Below are 5988 nucleotides of genomic sequence, written 5' to 3'. Positions count from 1 at the left end.
GTGAAGACTGACAGCCTAGGAGACCCTGTGGGCAGTTCCACTCTGTCCTCTAGGGGCGCTGTGGGTCAGAATGGACTCCACAACAGTGGGTGTGGTTTGGGCTTTGCTTCTGTCAAGACTGACCGCCTTGGAGACCCCATGGTGAAGTTCCACTCTGTCCTCTAGGAAATCTCCTGTGAGCAGGAATCAACTGGGCAGCAGTAGGTTGAGTTTGGTTTTGGTAGGACTCAGAGCCAACTCAGCAGCAACTAGCAACAAGGACATAATCATAGGCGGAAGAAAGACCTGGTGATCTACTTCCAAAACTAAGTCGGTGCAAACCCTCTGGGTCACAGCAGTCCAATCCGTGACCCGTCATGAGGATGGCTCAGGCCTGGGCTGTTATCTTCCATTGTGTGTGTGGTCTCAGTGAGTCCAGTTACAACAACAGGTGAGGCAGACAGGCAGACCTGCAATTACATTCTAAGAAGAGCAGCCCTACGGAGGGGTTCACTACAACAAGGAGGGTATACTGAGCACTGAAAATATTTTTAAATTTTTAAGCTATAAAATATTTCAAATACAGAAAAATTTCTAATAACAGTACATCTAGCACCCAGCTTTGTTGCCGTTAGATGCCATAGTGTCATCTCCGACTCATAGCGACCCCGTGCACAGCAGAATGAGACACCTCCCAGTCCTGCAACCCCATGCACAGCAGAACGAGACACCTCCTGGTCCCACACCAGCTCCACGATCCCTCCTGTACTTGAGCCCATCACTGCAGCCACTGTGTCAATCCATCTTGTTGAGGGCCTTCCCCTCCTTTGTCAACCCTCCACCTTACCATGACATTCTTGTGCAGGGAATGGTCCCTTCTGACAACATGACCAAAGTAGGTGAAACCAAGTCTGGCTATTCTCGCTTCCAAGGAGCATTCCGGCTGCACTTCCTCCAGGACAGACCTGTTAGTTCTTTCAGCAGCCCATGGTACTTTGAGCATTTTTGCCAGCACCACAACTCAAAAGCATCAACCCTTCTGCGGTCTTCCTTATTCATTGTCCAGTTCTCACATGCCTATGAGGCGATTAAAAATGCCATGGCGTGGGTCAGGTGCACCTTAGTCCTCAAGGAGACATCTTTGCTCCTCAGCACTTGAAAGAGGTCCTTTGCAGCTGACTTGCCCTATGCTATACGTCATCTGATGTCATGACTGCTGCTTCCATTGGCATCAGTTGTAGAACCAAGCAATGTGAAGTCTTTGACAACTTCAATCTTTTCTCCATTTATCGTAATACTGCTTACAGGTCCAGTTGTGAGGATTTTTGTTTCCTTTATGTTGAGACGTAATCCATATTGCAGACTGTAGTCTTCCATCTTCATCAGTAAGTGCAACCTGATGAATCCCCCTCCCCCTCCCCGCCCCCTTTCCTATTGTTCTCTCTTCTCCTCCCTTTCCTGAGGTAACTGCCTTCTGGAAGCTGGCCAGCCCCATCCATTTTTTGCTGAGCAATTCTGAGCAGGGCAGGATAAGCTTCCTAGGTAAGAACTAGCCAGGCAAAGGGTGGAGACAGTGCATTCCAGGCAGGGACAGCAGCATGTGCAAAGGCCCAGGGGCAAGGAGACACGGCACATTGGCTGAGAGCTCTGTTTGGAGGAATCTGAGTTAGCAAAGCAGGAGATGTCAGCAGCCTTCATACAGCAAGTGACAGAGAAGACAGAGAGGAGAGGGCAGGACAGAAGCAGGAGATGCTGAGGAAGGACAGTCAGCAGGCCTGGCGGGTGGCTCGCTGTGAGGCATGACTATGACGGCTGACAAGAATCACTGCCAGACTTCTGGCTTGAGAAGGGGTGGGGAAGACTTTGGATTTAGTCTAGTCTAAGTTGTGAATCTCCTTTGAGACACCTTTAGGGCGTCTGGGCACCATCAGGTAGGCCAATGAAGAGATCCAGGCCCTGACACTCTTACTACAGAAAAATGAGTGCCATGTGGGTCCGTCTGCCCCTTGACTAAGCTGGAGAAAAAGGCACCGATCAGACCAACTTGTCTTCAAACCTCTCTGTCCCATTTCTTCCTTCCTTCTTGCCCTTGTGGCAAGAGAGAAAACTGCAGCCAGCTTTAAACAGAGAGAACCGGTTGCTGTAGAGTCATGAGACCCCACTCACGATGACCCACGTGTGACAGAACCATGAGCCACAGTGTTTGCAAAGCTGTTTTTTTTTTTTTTTCCTCCAGGAAGAGATCACCAGGATTTTCTTCTGAGGCACCTCTGTGTGGACTCAAGCCTCCAACCTGTGTCAGCAGCTGAGCCCATTAGCCATTTGCACCAGCCAGCCACTCCTTGCAGCAGTATCCAAACCCACTGCAGGGCAGTCGATTCTGACCCACAGCGCCCCTAAAGGACAGAGTGGAACTTCCCAGAGGGTTTCCAAGACTGTAATCCTCACGGAAGCAGTGGAGTCGATTCTGACCCACAGCGCCCCTAGAGGACAGAGTGGAACTGCCCACAGGGTCTCCAAGACTAATCCTCACGGAAGCAGTGGAGTCGATTCTGACCCACAGCGCCCCTAGAGGACAGAGTGGAACTGCCCACAGGGTCTCCAAGGCTGTCATCTTCACAGAAGCAAAGCCCAAACCACACTCACTGCCGTAGAGTCTATTCTGACTCAGAGTGACCCCATACTGAGAGTGGAACTGCCCACAGGGTCTCCAAGGCTGTCATCTTCACAGAAGCAAAGCCCAAACCACACTCACTGCCGTAGAGTCTATTCTGACTCACAGCGCCCCTGGAGGACAGAGTGGAACTTCCCATAGGGTTTCCAAGGCTGTCAATCTTTGCAGAAGCAGACTGCCTCTCATCTTTTGCCCACAGAGCGGCTGGTGGGTTCGAACCACCGACCTTTTGGTTAGCAGCTGAATGCTTTAACCACCAGAGCTCCTTTTGGCAGCAGTATCAGTTTGATTAATTCCAATTTACAAAAGAGGAGGGAGTGGAGGCCCAGAGAGGTTGAGTGGCGTGTTCCACGTGGCCCAGCCAACTTGAGACATCAGATACCCAGCTCCTCTCCTACTCTGCTCCCTCTGTTGCAGGAATCCCGAAACCTCGACTGGGGACATACTAAGGTCACAATCAGGGAGTGACCCAGTCGTACCCTGACTCGGCAAGCCAGGAGGGCTTCCTGGAGGAGGGCTCTTCTCTGGGATGGGCACAGGATGAGCTGGTGCTGACCAGAAGGCGTCGGCGAGATCCCCAGACCTTCTCCTGGTGCCCCATCCCCACTCCCACTCCTCTTGGATGGTTACCAGAGCTGAGACGCTGGGACGGACCCCAGGCTCAGTCTCCCGCCAGCTTTTGTGTAGCCCCAGCCTCTACCGGACTCCGTGGCAAGTGGATAAATGAGGGGATCTGGGGACAAGATCTGCCTGCTTCTGAGCGGGCACACGGGCAGGGTCCCAGACACAAAGCTGCGACCTTGTCACTGTTTCCCCTGTACTCACCAACCTCCCGAGAGACTGTAAGACGAGACACCCTAGGGTCCAGAGAGAGGGACAGCCTCAGTGTACACACAGTGAGCGTGCTTGGCCACTAGGGTCCAGAGAGAGGGACAGCCTGGGTGGTACACCCACTGCTTGGCTGCTAAGCGGAAGGTTGGAGGTTTGAGAGGCACCTGGTGATCGGCTTCTGAAGTATCAGCCGCTGGGACCCCTATCGGGGCACAGGTTGACTCTGGGACAGCCGGGTCGCTGAGAGTCAGGGTCCACTCGATGCCAGCTGGTAGATGCCCAGAGGTGGTGGCTGTGGGGTGGGTAGCCCATTCTAGGCGCCCTGCTCTGCCTGGTCTGAACGGCCGGTCCAGCCTCGCCTGAGGCCCCCTGAAAACGCGCCAGTGACCCTCTCTGCTCCAACTCCATGTCCCCCACGTGGCTGACCTCGGCCTTCATGCGGTTACTTAGCAGAGTCACTGCCAAGCCTGGGTCTTCAGAAATGATTTCCAGGAAATGTGAGGGTTGAGATCGAGGTGAACGCCTGTGGTTTTGCTCTTGAACTTGGGTTTCTCTGTGATTCCTGGAAGACCTCGTGGCTCTCCTGAGCCACCCCGGCCGGCTGCTTGTTTGGATGCCGGGAAGCTCCAGGGGAATTTGTCCCATGAAACCAAAGGGAATGCTGGCGAGGAAGGGGCCACGTCAGCCACTCAAAGCAGGAGCGGCTCGCCCGAGGGGCGTCAACTCCGACACCTGCATCACCGAGGGAACTCTCCCGGCTTGGCTTTCAGAATAAAACAGGCTTTGAATTTCCTGCCCAGACCAAGAAAAAAAGGTGACATGGCTTTGGCTGGGTCACGTGGACAGAGCCGGGCCCTCGCCTTCTGTATCTGGGGCGTCACAGTTTTTATGACTGTCTCAGTATGGGCCACTTTCTCGGTACATGGTCACTGCAGCTGCCTGTCACCATAGGTCACCGTGTTAAAGGACTGGAGTGAAAAGAAGCACCACCTCACAGTACCAAAAATACTCAGGAGACAGATCGTGATCCTGACTAAGAAGGTAAACAAACACGAAGCAGGACACAGAGAACCTTCAGGCCCCGGACCCAAACCAAACCCAACTCACTGCCGTCGAGTCTAATCCGACTCACAGCGCCCCCCACGGGCTTCCCAGGGCTGTAAAGCTTTATGGAAGCAGACCCCCCACCTCCCTTCTGCAGAGCAGCTGGGGGGTTCCAACCACAGACCTTTGGGTTAGCAGCCAAATGCCTTACCCACTACCCCAGCAGAGCGCCTGGAAGTAGCAAGGAGCTCAGATAGCGCAGTGCCTAAGGCACTAGACTGCTGACCAGAAGGCTGGCGGTTCAAACCCACAGCCACTCCTCGGAAGGAAGGCTGGGCAATCAACTTCCCTAGTGATACCGCCTCGGAAAGCCAAGGAGGGGTCGCTAGGAGTCGAGTCTCACTCGACGCCACATAACAATAGACAATAATCTTTAAGTAGGGCCCCAAGAGCACTAACTGTAAGAAGACAGTGTGTCAGAACTGATCAACGTGTAAACGTCCACCCATCAAAAAGCACCATGAAACCAAATGCAATAGTCCCTGTGGGAGGAGAAGCTGGAGTGCGTGAGTGAGACACAAGCCGCAGCCCTGGGGACGGCAGGGACGTCCAGAGGGAGGGCAGGAGAACTCCGTACCTGCCGCCCATTTCAACAACGAACCGTCAGGAACACCCATGTTTGTTTTCGTAATTTTAACTTTTGTTGTTGTTGTTTTGTGCTGTCGAGTCGGACTCGACTCATAATGACTCCTCCTTGGGTTTCCGAGGCGGTATCACTATGGAAGTAGATTGCTCCATCTTCCTTCCGAGGAGTGGCTGGTGGGTTTGAACCGCCAGCCTTCTGGTTAGCAGTCAGATGCCTTAGGCACTACGCTACCAGAGCTCTTTCAGCCAAATGATAGGCCTGTGTGGTGAACAAGAACACAAGAGAAGTATGCAGTCATCAGAACAATCAACCCGATGAGATCTAAAGGGAAGCACGGGCCCAGGGATAAAGCCAGGAGGCAGGAAGGGATGGACAAAAGAAACAACGGGAAAGGGACACACAGGGAGGAAGAGGAAGAGAGTGATTGCAATCAGTGTCACAAAACAAAACATGCATGGATTGTTACAACTTGCTCTGCAAACTTTCGCCCAGATCACACTAAAAACAACGATAACAATTCTTAAGTCCTCTGAAAACCAAAAGCATTAAGACAGTGAAAAGGCACGTTAGAGACTTGAAGAATATGTGTGCAATACATACCTATAAATACATTACCACGTTATGTTTCTTAAAAAATTTCTGCAAACGAAGAAAAAGATAAACAAAATGTGTGGCAACAACCAAAATGTGTGGCAAACCTGAAGAGGTCCTTAGGAACGAAAAGATCCAAAGGGCCGGTAAAGACATCACGAAGTGCTAAACATCATTACTCTTTGTGAAATGCAAATTAACAGTCCATGGACTCTACTGCACA

This window comes from Orycteropus afer, unplaced genomic scaffold (assembly GCF_000298275.1).
Source record: "Orycteropus afer afer isolate SDZICR_OR568_19922 unplaced genomic scaffold, OryAfe1.0 scaffold00006, whole genome shotgun sequence".
NCBI lineage: Eukaryota > Metazoa > Chordata > Mammalia > Tubulidentata > Orycteropodidae > Orycteropus > Orycteropus afer.
The sequence above is the reverse complement of the archived record's forward strand: the minus strand, read 5'-3'. Positions refer to the sequence as shown.